The sequence below is a fragment of the Prinia subflava genome, chromosome 1 (assembly GCF_021018805.1).
Source record: "Prinia subflava isolate CZ2003 ecotype Zambia chromosome 1, Cam_Psub_1.2, whole genome shotgun sequence".
In the NCBI taxonomy this organism is placed as follows: domain Eukaryota; kingdom Metazoa; phylum Chordata; class Aves; order Passeriformes; family Cisticolidae; genus Prinia; species Prinia subflava.
The window spans coordinates 126,977,419-126,992,254 of NC_086247.1; the positions used below are offsets into that span (position 1 = coordinate 126,977,419).

A 14,836-nucleotide genomic window follows, 5' to 3' on the forward strand; every position below is an offset into this window, starting at 1 on the left:
GGCTGGGACTGGACTCAATGATCCTTGAGGGTTCCCTTTTTCAAACTCAGCACATTGTGTGATTCTTTGATTTTGGGGCTGACAGTGCTACCAAACTCTTTTTAGATGAGAGGGGGAGGGCTCTCACCACAAGGGCTCGCAGCCACAACCTGCAGCTTAGGAGGTTTAGAGGGGACATCAGCAGATGCCTTTTCAGTTCAAGGAACTGTGCAGTGAGCTCACAGGTACTTATGCCTCAGCTCTGTGGGAACAAACAAATAAGAAGCTATGATAATTTGTTCTTCATATTCTAAAAGCTTTCATTTCCAGTATTAGGAAGCATTACCAATTCCTGTGGTCAGGATGGGAAGCCACGATGCTGAATAAAATCCTGTGATGCCCAGTGTGTGGACAAGTAGTGGATTTCTGTCAATTATAAGGGATAAGAAATTTCCTTCCCAGCCCTCTTACAGGCAGTAATAGACAGTATGTAAGACAACAGTGTACTATAAGAGGTGTCCAAGACTGATTTATAATCAGTCTTGTTATGCACAAATAGTAAAATATTGTGCCCTTGATGCCGTCTTAAAATTCAATGGTATTAGTCATATTAAAGGCCTTTTTCTTAAGACTGACATATTCTGCTGAATATTCTCATATTCTACTGAAACCTAGACACTAGAAACACTTCAACAAATGAAAGCTAGAAGAGCTTATACACATATGTTTTCTAAGTGGAAGCATATCTAAAGCATTTTGGTAGCCATTAAAAAAAACCTCAAACAAACAACCAAAACAGAAACAAAGCAAAAAACCCCAACCAACCAAAAAGACAAGACACCCACAGAAAACTAGTATTATTCATTTATATTTACAATTCCACAATAAAAAGCTTTCCACCTGAAGTGGCCTAATGAAAAATTTCACAGGTATGTTTACAAAGAAAAGAGTAAGAAAACAAAAACTAGGGAAAATGTAATGCATTCACTTGAACAGTTCATACAAATACCTGTCTTTTAAAATAAATATCTTAACACTGGACTTTTTTTGGGGCCATAAAGTTTCTCAAGTTGATTGACAGATGTAGAAAAGCTTAAGTTACAAAGCAAACATTCCATATATTCCATTATAATTTCACAGTTAATTTCCAGTCTTCAATATTAAAACTTTCTAAAAAGACAACATGTCTCTAAGTAGAAATGGAGTATTTCTGAAATGAACAAAAAAAGGAATTATGATATTCTTTCAAACTATTCCTGAAGCATGCAAAACTTAGTAATAGTTTTTTTCAAAAGAAGCCAGAGGTTAACTAATAAGTATAAACAATGGATGCATTTGTACTATATCATAATCAAGCTATATGCTAAAAGAATTATACAGCACTCCTGAAAAGGACTATTTAGACAATATACTAAGAATAACATTTGTTGTAACACAATTCATTTATACCATGGCTGAATGCATGCAAATAAAATTCGGACATAATAAATAAACATTAAAAACAACAACAATGACAAATTGTATTATATATAAAAAATCTATTAATTAATAGCATTTAAGACCATGCTGAAAGTTGGGAACAGTGTACTAAGATGATGTTCTACTTGTGAAACTCTGTGCTAAGTATTAAATTAATCACTTCCAAAAGAACTACAAAAGGTCAGTGAAATTAAATACCATGATGTCCCTTGTAACACGCTTACTTAAGATTTTTCTCAAATAATAAAAAAAGACCCTTAAGAAAATTATTTCATCATGACAAAAAATGAAAGTCAAGTCAATCTGATTATGCAGATTCTTTGTAATGTCAATATCACACAACTGTATTCTTGAATATTACTTTCAGCAGGTACATCAATAACCTAGTCTAGATAAAGCATGAAGTTTATTTCAACTAAATCAAGAGATAAAACTACCTTTGTAGATAGGAAAATAATCATTTGTTTGGACATACATATTCTCATTATATTATGTCTTGGCAGTAAAATCTTTATGAAACAAATCTAAACCAAATGAAACCAGTAGAAAGAAGGGATGCCTCACCCTGTAGCATGCTGGGTGTAAGGTGAATAAATTATTCCATTTGATATCAAATTTTACCACTTTCCTGAACTTTTGTTACTGCTGTTGTTGGGCACTTTTGGTCAGATGAGTAACACTGGTTCCCTCTCAAAAATGTCAGATCTTTAGTCCAGGGAGAAATCAAACAACTTTCAAAAGCAGTTAAAAGCAAGCTTAAATGCCTTTCAAGCAACGCATCTGTATCAATTTCTATCTTCAAAACTTGAATTTGGGAGAAAAATATGAAATAAAAGAATATTGTTTTTCATCCTGCATGACTTTGGAACTACAGAGCAGATTCAGCCTTTTGTCTTATTAGTGGTCATAGTCATTCTGAAATGCTCTTGTTCCCCCATATTCCTTTTCACTATTTTCTCCTCTCTAGGAGAAGTAACACAGAATGTTAATCTATCAACCCATTAGAATGACAGGCAGAGAAAAGATAAAAATGATGGCTACAAAGAAGTTGAAGAACTTGATTTCAGAATACTGCAAAGTGCTTGAATCTGTGACTGTAATTTACTAATTTCTGAAAGCTCTCCTTTCCTACTCATTTTTGGAGCACAGAGGAAAACAGAGGAAAACAAAAATATTCCAAACTACTTGACTACTGTATCTATTTTTAATTAACAGATCAAGATAGATGAAGGACAGCATGTGACATCAAGGAAAATATCTAACAGAACATAGTACTTCAGAAAAAATATCTCTTTTTTATGAAGGGTTGCTGATTAATATATATTTGATTAATTAAGTAATATACTAACATTTTTCTGCATTTAGAATAAAGAGTTTTAAAGTATGCAAAATAAATAAATTGGAATTGTAACTATATAAGAAATGTTAATTATACTTTAACATCTTTTTATTCACGTTTACCATTCATACATTTTTCTTTTTTAATAAATAAAATTTGCTACTTTTATAAATGTTTTGATTAATCAGTAAAAAACCCTGTAATTTTGCAATCATAATATATATCTTCTGCTACCTAGAACATTGAAGTAGCTAAAAACTCACTAAGATGTCATTTTCCAGTCACCCACTTCCCATTTCAGCACCACTGACTTGTTTTGACCATGGCAAACTTCTCATTTTCACACAGGATTCCTATCCACATCTACCCCTCCCTGATTCTTTAAAGAGTTTTGGTATCTCCCCTCCTCTGACTATTATCTACCTGGTTTTCCTATTTCAGTGTCTTTCTTTATCAGTCCAACTTTGCTGAAGTCCTGAAGCTTGAAGTCTGTGTTTTGCTGCCTCTGAACACTACTTAAATTTTATTTTTTTTTTTTTACATTTACCATCCAAACTCAGGTCCTTCTCCAGTCCTAGTCCCAGTGTGATCTCCACACTGGGCTGCACCAGACAACCACAGCTCTAAGGTCTGTCTGTAACCCAAGGTCCTGTTTCATACAGCACATCTGTAAGATTTTTGGCTTAGCTTTACTAAAGAAACAAGTGTACAGTACAAATGCTAAACTCTGGTAGGTGAGTAAAAAATTTCATCATGTTTGTTGATATGAAATGGTACAGAGGAGTGACTCGAGAAAAAAAAAAAAAAAAAAATTAAAAAAAAACCAGAACAAAAAAACTGCATGAACATTAAACCCTCTGGGAATACAGTGGGGAGAATCCAAGAACGGCAATTCAGCTAGATAAGGATCAGCCTGGTCCAAGGCTGAAATGTCAGCCTTGGACCAGGCTGAAATTTCAGGCTGAAATGTCAGCTGAAATTTCAGCAGAGGCTGAAATGTCTTTACCTTACCAAAGACTGCCTGAGAAGCAAAGATAGATCAGACAACAGCACTGGGTGAGATATTCATACTGAAGCTTAGCCCAGCTAAATGCTACTCCTCACCACAAGTGACTGTGTGCTTGCTGTGGATTCTTGAGTTCTGCACATCCTGCTCACATCTCTCTATGAATGACACAAGATGACCCAGAAGAAGGGGAGTCACACATCTCTCCACACTCACTGTCCAATTTTACTCTTCTCATCTAGTGCAGCATTACCAGTCATTGATACTGTCCTTAACATCTTTCTTCTCAATCCACATTTCTATTCCCTACAAGTCTTGTGGCAACTCCAACTGTAGGGACAATTACACTCAAATAGCCCACAGCACTCTAAGCACAGTGACAAATGATCTAAAACCTGCCATTCCATGACTCTGATAGTTATGAGGAAACTATTTCTCTCACAATATCCTTCAAAGCTTCCCTTTTCCAGGATTTCATCGAATTGACACGAATAGATTTCTCCTCTGTCCCTGGGAAAGAAAGGTCTTTGTCAAAATTCAATTTACTGATCTAAGACTTCAATTCACTTTTCTTCTTAAAGGTATGGAGTGAGGAACACCTGGGCAAGACAGTACACTTACTCAAATCTCACCTTAAATTTTTGCCTGAAAATATCCAGCCTAAAAGATACCATGGAGACATTAGGAATTCTGAGTCCAAGTGATTAAAGTTTTACAAGTTTTTACAAGTTTTACAATAAAAAACTGAAAATGGGGTCTGGTATCACAATAATTACCACTGCCCAGCATAGCTAGCTTTCATCTGTATCAATGCTAGTTAAAAAAGTTCCAGAGAGTTAGATTTGCTAAAGTCCAGTCATGGACATTTTGCTTGATCATTTCCCCATTTCTCCTTTTGCTGTCTGTGAGTCAGTATTTCATAACACAGTCATTGTATAGAATACTGTATAGAATACACATAATCCATCATTCTTGATATAACTGAATGGTTAGGTTTCCCTAATTCAGAAATAAAAATCATAGTATAAATTGGAAATAAATGAATTGAAGCTAACATTCTAAAAGAAGAACCAAACTTTCATAAGAAAATGCTCCTGCAAAAAAAGCAAACATTTTTAGCTCATTCATTCATCAATGACTTCTCTAATTAATTCCAGATTTTTTTTCCCTTGTTGACAAAGACACAAAGTCTCAAATGCAACGACCAACAAAAGCTGACACACTGTTTTTCCCAAAGGTCTGGTGGCCAAGACAGAAGGAAATCTTTTGCCTGTTTGAACAATCAAAATGGTGTATATGTCCCACAAAATAGCAAAATTAAAAATAACATGTAACACTCTAATAACATTGACAATTCTGGGGCTAAAAAAAACCAAATACACTCAAGCTAGTGAAAAAGACAACTGCAGCAATATCAAATATTTTTCCTTTTCTTCAACTTACTCATTAAACATATGTATTGAGGTCATTGTCAACTCATAAATTTTATTTATGGTGACTAAAGTGATGTTTTGAACCTTATCACTTTAACTTATAAAATCCACCAGCTTCACATGAACTTTTCCACATGTAACTGCTAGAGGAAACTTCAAAAATTTGTAACATGGACTAATCTATACTGAAAATATTGTGCTGCTTAATTTCAGAATTTTATTAATCTTCATAATGAAAAAAATTAATTATCCACCCATAGATATGGCTTAATACAAATATAAATGCAAAAATGAAGGAAGCATGGCAATTTTTTGAGGCATCACATCAAACAGTGAAACTAGTTTTGAATAAAATATTAAGGTTATTTTATAATGGGAAGGAGACAATAAGAACTTAATAATTCTTATTCAACTTAAATAGAATTAAGTACATATAATATTAAATGAAGTTTCTAAATAAAAGTATTTTAGTTTTCAATACAGAAGTATTTTAAGCTAAAACCTTCTGAGCTTTCTACAGTATGTCAACCAACAGCTTAACTAATAATTACTGTATACTGTAAATGCAATCCATGTTTTTGTTTCTCACAAGATGCAAAACGTAAACTGTTAGAGATACTGGAAATCACGTGGACCACTACAAGCTAAACCAGTGGATTTCTTAAGGGATGAACCACACTCCACAAGACAGAAAGTTGTGAGAAGGAATCCAAAGGAGGGCTATGAAGATGATGAAGGCCTGGAGGGGAAGCCAGATGAGGAGTGCCTGAGGTCACTTGGTCTGTTCAGCCTGGAGGAGACTGAGGGGAGAGCTCATTGCAGTTACAACTTCCTCATGAGGGAAAGAGGCACTGATCTCTGCTCGGTGACAGTGACAGGACCAAAGGGATTGGCCTGACGTTGTATCAGGGGAACTTTAGGTTGCATATCAGACAAAGGTTCTACATCCAGAGCGTGGCTGAGCACTGGAAAAGCCTCCCCAGGGAAAGTGATCACAGCATCAAGGCTGGCAGAGTTCAAGAAGTGTTTGGACAACACTCTCAGTCACTGAGAGTGACTCTGGAGTGACTCTTGGGGCTGCCCTGTGCAGGACCTGGAGTAGGACTTTGATGATCCTTACAGGTCCCTTCTAACTCAGGCTAATCTATGGTTCTACGAAACAACAGTAAACAGGAACAGAGGACGTGCCTAACATGTTGGCTATCACTTACAGTGAGTACTCCAAACACAGACACGTGTGCACACACAGACACACTTATCAACAGCTTATACAGAGACATAAGCTTCTACCTACAGTGTGAAAAAGAGGCCACAATGGTTTTGGTGTAGATTAGAAATCAATGATAGACTGTTTAAAACAGGTATCTAAGGAACTAGGATCTATACAAGAAAAAACCTTGCTGTTAGTACTCTTCCATCACTCCACAGAAAGTCAGCTCCTGTATTCTCAGTTTTGCTTGGAATTAATACAGTGGAAACCTTAACTCTTAGCATATGTAAAAACTGCACACACTACCCTACTTTGTGGGGTACTCCAGCATCTGCCACAAGGGATGCCAAGGATAACTTAAAGGCTGAAAACCTCCTTCTCTCATGTTCTCCATCCCTCAAGAGGGACCTCATCCTTCTAGTGCAACACCACTAGATTTTCCCTCCTAACACTTCTAGCTCCTTTTTAGCTAAGTATGGAGTTTTAGCTATGACATTATTTATTATTTTCTGGGGTTGGCAGAATTGGCAAAGAGACCATTCACAGTTGAGTATTTTTAGTTTTTGGTGTCTCAGTCTGCTGCCAGGTTAGGCGATAGATGTCTTTTAATGCAATTTGACAGGTGGCCCCTGAAAGCTGTTGTTGGGATGATATTTCAGTGTAGTGAATTTAGATTTGTATTTTAAAAAATGCACTTTTCAAAGAGAGCAGAGAAAGAGATTGGAACTGTGGATGTCTTATCGGAACTTACATAGCGGAATATCCCACTAAGATGTAATTTCCAATGGAAAATTGCAAGCGTTAGCACTTATAATTCTCCAGAATGTTGCTCAATGAATTCACCTTTTAAACTACAACTACGAACTACATGACTATGTATGTATGTAAGCTATGACATGACTTTCCCAAGACATTAATTTATTAAGCAAAATTACTTTCTTGCTCTTCGGCAGTGTTCTTAATGACTATATCACTATATTGACCACAGGAAGACGTCTCTCTTATAATAAACTAAATTTTACCTGTGATATACAATATATTTTTTTAATGGTTTACTATTAAGAACAATAAATATACTTTTGACTCAGCACAGGTGGAACCACATCAAGAATACTGCATCCAATTCTGAGCTCCTCAGGGAAAAAAAAGTAATGGAGATACTGGAGTAAGTCCAACAAAGGGATTAGGAAGATGATTGGCTGGAGTATCTGTCATTTAAGAATAGGCTAAGGCTGGAGATTATTTAGCCTGGAGAAGACTCAGTGAGAATCTTCTCAGTGTGTAAATACCTGTAAGGGGAAGGAAAGAGAGCCAGACTTTTTAGTAGTGCAAAGAGAAAGGACGAGGAGCAACAGGCAAGAACTGAAATAGAGAAGATTGTTAAATATAAGAATAATCTTTCTTTCACTCGGAGGATGAACATGCAACAGAACAAGATGTTCAGAGAGGCTGCAGAGACTTCATCCTTGGAGATATTCAAAACCCAACCAGACACTGCCCGGATTAACACGCTCTGTCTGATTCGTTTTGATTTAAGGGGCTTGGACCAGACCAGCTCTAGAAGTCTTTTCCAATCGCAAGTATTCTGTAACTCTGTTTTTAATAAAAGCAGAAACTATTCAGAAAAGCTTTCAAAATTACAGAAAATTAAAGTCCTGCAGTTTGCTTATTGTTCTTTAATGTGAAAAATTAAGATTACCCCTAGACTTTTAAAAGCCCACTGGTTTTCTTATCTCTTCTTCCCAGTAAGTATTATTAAAAGATTTGTCAGTAGATAGTAGCAGACAGGCTGTTTTTATGTAAATTTTAACAATTTTTACTACGAGAAAGTAGTACTTTTATTTTTCCTCTTTTCATCTGCTCTGCATTTTCAGATATTGAATTGTTTTTGCAGTTTTTACATACCTGCACGTTCTGTCCAAAATGTACAGAACTTCAAATAAATATTAGTGCTCTCATTAGCACTACTGATTTTACTCATGTAACTTTAATTTCTTAACAGACATTAAATTTTCTTTCAAAAGAGGGCATTTTAATTATATTTTCCTCAAGTACTTTTCTTAACATCCCTCCACAAACTCATACACTGTGGCAGTTACAAGATTCATTAAGGGGAAAAAAAATCTAAAAGTTCCTTTCTTCTCCTGTCATTTATTAAGAAACGGTCTTCAATCCTGAAGCAAACAGCTCAATAAATAATGTTATCCTTGTCACTATTTCTCATGCTGGTACTGAATCCTATTTGCTATTCTTTCTGAACATCTGCAAAAATCAACTCTTCTTTTTCAAGGCTGATTTTTTTCGTCACATTTTGCACCATTCTCAAGTAACTTCTCCTCTTCTCAATTCTTGCACCACAAAATGTTAACACAGAATAATCACTGCCAGGAAGCTGTCCCCAGAAGGGTTTAGACTGGATCTCTTCTAGCTTTCATGTGAAATTTCAGATCTTTGTTCACTATTTCAAGGTTTACAGAATTTGCAAATTGGTTTCTCCTCTATTCATTACTCATTTACTCTCTGCCTACTTAGCCCCTCTTTTGTCTCATTTCCTTTTCTCAGTTTCCCAGAAGCTGTCTTAGCCAGCATTTCCATATTTTTACCTTTTCCACAAAATACTTTAAGAAATATAAATAATTTTAAATAGAAATATAATTTAAATATACTAAGTGTCTCAAAACCAGTTGAGGTTCTCAAATAAAAATTTCTATGGACTTGCACAGAGCCCTGCCAATTAAAACAGCCATATAATCTGTTCCATCTACTTAATGTAAAATTCAATAAGCATTTATAAAGCACACTTCTCTTCCAGAAAATTCTTCCACAAGTATCTTCTTGTAGTCACAAGTTTCTATACAAGTTAAAGAATAGACAATTCAGATATAGATTCTGCTCCCTCAGAAATAGCCCTAACAAAGGAAACAAGAACCAAATTCACAATTACAATGGATTTTGCAATTTCATAAAGACAGAGTTTAGAGATGAAATTTTTTGTTGATTTTATTTGCCTTTCTCCAGGCATAAAGCAGAGGCCTGTGCTCACACTGGGTTGTGATAATGAGCACACTCTCAGTTAGATGCAAAAATGCAGGCACGAGTCTCATCCATTAGCTTTTATGTTTTATTCAAATGGATCATTCCAACAGAGAGGGGAATACCTAAATAAGAAGTCCATATCACAGGGTCCAAAGGGACTTCCATTTTGAGTCCTAGGAAAGCTTAATACAGGCATACTTACAGAATAAAAGATTTAACTCCTCTCCTCTATTTCCCTAGGCAGCAACATCAGCACAAGGCATAATTTGTCTCTGACTTTTACTAACAAGAACACTTTAAAAAGCTATTCAAATTTATGAGATTTTTAAACTCAAGGATAAACCCTGGCCACAGTTTACACTGAAGTGAGCACTTTAATCCATACAATATTTTCTTACCAAATTATAATCAAGTTTCTGCTATGCAATTTTTGTGCTGCTATTGCTAGCTTTTATTGCTGTATTAAATTGTTAGCAACAGCTAAAGGCTGCCAGAACAATTTCATAACATCTATTTCATTTTTAATAGTCGTTTGTACGAAACAGCTCTGAAATTATTGTTTATGTATTATGATCAAATAAATGCCAACAAATTCTATTGTTTAGCTTACTGCCATTAGGATTTTGGCAATTATTTTAGTCTTTATTACAACAATATTTTTTAGAATTTAATAATTTAACTATCAGTCCACTACTGTCACTGAATTATATTTGTTCTTGCTTCTCACTCTAAACTGAATGATGCTTCAAATTTTAAGTATTGGTACCATTTTCATTTTTGGGTATCACTACCATTTTGGCTTCCTCTCAAAAACAAACAAACAAACCAAACAAAAACACACACACCTACACAAAAAAACCAAACCCCTCCTCAAAACTGGTTTAGTATATGTAGGATGCTGAAGCTTTTACAAAGTCCTGAAGTTCTGTCAGATACCATGCAGTTTTTCCAAGACAAGCCCTACTTTTAAAATCCAACTGTATCAGTTTCCAGGAAAAAGAGAGAGGTAGTTGCTAGTGTTTCACTTTTAGTTACAAATACTTAAATTACAATAAACTGAGGTTCTCTTCCCAGAACTTAAGACTATTTTGAATTTGTCAAAGCCAGCATGCCTTTTTTACCATTAAACCATTAAATAATGTGGCAGAAAACACATTCCAACATACACATTTTCTTCTAAGTAAATTACTGTATAACCAGAATTCTATAGTTTCTTTCAGTGACTGCAATTTAAAATATTTTATTCATATTTAGATGTCCCCTCATGGAAACAGAATAACTTTCAATGACAAGAACCATCCTCCAACACATTGACATTGGATGGGAGAAGGATAAAATAAAATATGTGCCAAGAAAACTTCACACATCCTGAAGAAAACAAAAGCAAAAGCTGTGTTTCTCAAAGATAAAATTGTATACTGTGCTAGAAAAAAGCAAGGCTTTTCATCAGTTCTGAAACACAAAACAGAAAGCTGCCAAAGGATGCATGAACCACACTTTAGACAAGTAATTCTTCTGTCCAAGTACTCTTACACGTATTACTTTAGATGCAGACAAGCTCCTGTACAGCATGAATGGAGAGCTGCTTTCTGTTTCCTCACTCAATACAATGTTGTCCTTTTCCAAGTGACAAGTGTTGACCTTTCATTGTATCATGTGTGCTCATGGTTTGCTCCCTTCTACAATCACTTCTAGCAACATACATCAAAAATGACATGCAGAAATAAGTGTACTGCATGTGCTGTGTTATATAGCTGATGTGTAAGATTTCTGTGATTGTTAATTTGAAAGGATACTTTACTGAATTAGCATACTTGGTATGTAATGACTTCAAAGCAGCAACATAAATTAACCTTACAGATAAGTGTTCAATACTGATGCTGGAGATATATTTCTTTTCCTCCAAAACCTGTACAATCCCATGTAAGAAACAATGTACATTTAGAGTGTTTTTGGTTTTGACATTAAAGCAGAGATTGCTGTATTAGAATTCAAATGCTTGGCCACCCTCCCTCTACTTTCCTAACCTAACTTTTGTTTCTTTTTAATAAGAAAGGAAAAAGTCAGCAAAACAAAATGTCAACATTAAATCATTTCACAGCATTTTGTGTCAGAAATGTAATGGAAAATGTGCACATCATGGGAAAGGTTACTGTTCTTCCAGAACATCTTTTCATTTGGTTCAGGGCTCATCTCTCTACATAACTGTGCAGGCACTACCGATGGTTGTTCTCCCTGGGCTTAATTTGGCAGTTGAAGGATTGTGGCATTTTCAGGAAACCACAGTGCAGTGATTTCAGTGGTTATCCATCTGAAAGTGATGCTATGATTTAGAATAATTACTCTGTTTATGTGCAATGGTAAAAGTCAGTCACTACACCATATTCCAATGTCAGCTTACACTTTACTGACTATTTCCCTACTACAGCGTCACGTCAGATGTCAAAGGCAGAATCAGAGGGATTTGGTGTTCCTGCTCCTCAGCAGTGAGTGCACACACAGTACAGTAACACTGCTGCACTTAGTTCAGCTGACAGTTGGGTGAGGAAAGGAGTGGGAGCAAATGGGAAGTATTCAGCTAGTTAATCAAAGCACTGCACATTAATTTACGCTTGACCTTTGCATTGTTACAACCAGTGGTATGAAAAAGAGAAATGTATTAGTCTTTGCTAAGAGTTTTTTCATATTCTTAAAGAAAACATAAGCTTTTATTTTTTTTTTCTTGCATATTCTTTCCGCATCCTTTCTTCTCAGAACTAAGTGAATTTTTAGGCCTTTTTTCAAGATAAAATCTGTGATAGGCTTAAATATTTAACTGTAACTTTATAATTTTACTCAAGACAGCATGCTAAAATTCTTAAACTCCTTGTTTTTCATTTCCACAAGACAATAGTCAAAAAATATTTCTTCAAATGACAAGAACTTAAAAAATCTATTTGAGGGTAAATGTTAAGGAAAAAATCTCAAGAAGAAGAATGACATTTTTACGAAGTAATGAAGTACTACCTGGAATATCCAGTGATACTGAATTCCTGTCTTAATACAGAATCTTGTCTTTGGCATTTACAATGGCTTGAAGGAAATCAGATGCAAAAAATGAATTTCATTGAGATGACAATGTTAAGGAATGACACAAACTGTAAGCAATAGTTACAGTCTCACCTGTTGTAAAGGAGATTCAGTTTTACTAATTGAAAGCAAAGCAAAATCTGACTCCAGTCTTGTATATGGCACAGATGAAAAAAACAAAAATTAATTTTAAAAAACCCACAAAAAATGAAAAATTATTTTTTCAAAAAGAAAGGAATGAAACTAATAACAAGGCAGAAAAAGAAATGAAAAATATATAACTATTTTAAAAAATACTAAATTTTGCATACAGAAAAAATATTACTTACATCTGTTACTAATAGATGTTAGTCTAGATTATTTAATTGTAATTTCAACGACCACACTAGCAGGGAATTATGGCAAGATAAGTAGACCAAATCTAGTGGACATCCAAATCACGCTGAGGTACAGGAAATAAACCCTACAGTTCTATTCCTTTTTCCAAAAAAGAAAGACATTTTATAAGTAGATCACTATTAACATCACACTTCTCAAACTATCTATTTAGATGTTACTACGTGTAAATTCTTTCAGCTGCCTCAAAATAAAGTTCAATATGAAAGCAGATTTCTCTTGTTATTTACGCTGCCAAAAAAGCAACGTTTACCAAATATATTCTAACACTGAAGAAGCTTTATGACTAAATGGAGTTTTTTATTGTCCTTTTTAGGTTTTTTAAATGTCTAAAAGTAATATTCTCCAGTAAGAAGCTTTGCAATACCTCAGCCTGTAGCACAATTAAGCTAAAAAGAACAATAATATCCCAAATGCATGTAGATTATCTAGAGCCTCTCAGGGAATACTGCTATATGTAAAATTCTCAATTTACAACCAAATTAGCAAAAAGTTGTACGCAACCGTGCTCCATAGGTTTGTTAATGAAATTACTGTCATTAATGTAATTAATATAACAGTATTATAAGCTATATTAATAATGTGAAGAATAACTCTGGTCAGTGCTGAGAAAAGTGACTCAATATCCTTAAGCTCACCATACCTCTAGCTGCTTTTCACATACAGGCTTCTTTGGTAATGCAAAAAACCCCAAAACATGCAAACCTCACACTGTTCCAAGACAAAATTAGTTTTGAATAGTGTAGATGAAGTTTTGCACCCAAACTGCAGGTCACCTACTATCGAAACCCCACACAGATTAACTAAAGACTTGTAAAAGTATTGGGCAGCAGTAACAAAAATGATAGAAAACGCATGTGGAACAGTAACCATTACTCTTTTGCATATTAAGATGTCCTACTCAAATAGTCCATGATTTACACTACAGTTCTGTGAAGAGATACAGATGCTCACTTGACACTAACATGACAAGTCAAAACTGATGCTGCAACACAGCACTTAAATGGTTACTGTCTCTTGCCATGGTCTTCTACCACACCGTTTTATTACCTGGACATGAAAATTCTCATGTCATAAGTTTCATAACCCTAAATTTCTGTCTTGTGGCTTCTGTAGCAATGTTTAACAATGCAAAACAACTGAATTCATAATGAATTGACATTTGCTTTCTGAGTGTGCTGTACTATGAAATATTCTGATGTCATAAGCTTGCTGCACTGAAAGTGACTGAAGCAGTTTGGCCACAATGAAGGAATAAGTGATATATTCAAATATTCATATATAAATTCATTCCAGAATGAAAGAATAAGTGATATATTCAAATGAATTATTTGATGCAATTTGATGTAAGATAAAAATCTTAAGAATGCCCACAAAAATAAGCTACTGACCACATCCAGGTAGATATTTTTGCAGTCATAACCTATTACTGGTAACCAGACTGGGAAATAATTTGATATGTCACGAGTTTCCCCTCTTCCATCACAAACTGCAATTTCAAAATCTGCATCTTGTTTCACTAAATAATTTTAATCTTTGGAAAAAATACCTCATTCAGTGACCGCTTTATCTAAAGAGGTCACTCATTACTTATAGCCAAGAACCTCTATATTGTATTTTTTCTTTTTATAAATTATTATAAATCCTAGTAATTATAGAACACAAAAAATGAGCGAAGGTCTCTGATACATATACTTCTAGGGCAAGCAGAAAAATAATAAATAAATCCTGAGATACATAGCTATCTGGGGAACAGATTACAATGGTGAAATACAGTTTCAAGTTATAATTTACAAACCCATGATTGCAGCAAAGACTTGAGCAATCAGCTCTAACTGAAGGGAAAAAAAGGATAACTATATATTAAAAGTTTAGTAGTAAAAAAATGG

General features: G+C 34.7%; 1 protein-coding gene across 5 annotated transcripts in view; it reads right to left on the reverse strand.

The window, feature by feature from the left end:
- Window positions 1-14,836, reverse strand: part of PHF14 (PHD finger protein 14) — a 162,151-nt gene that overhangs the window by 72,412 nt on the left and 74,903 nt on the right. The gene's annotated exons all lie outside the window — the stretch shown is intronic.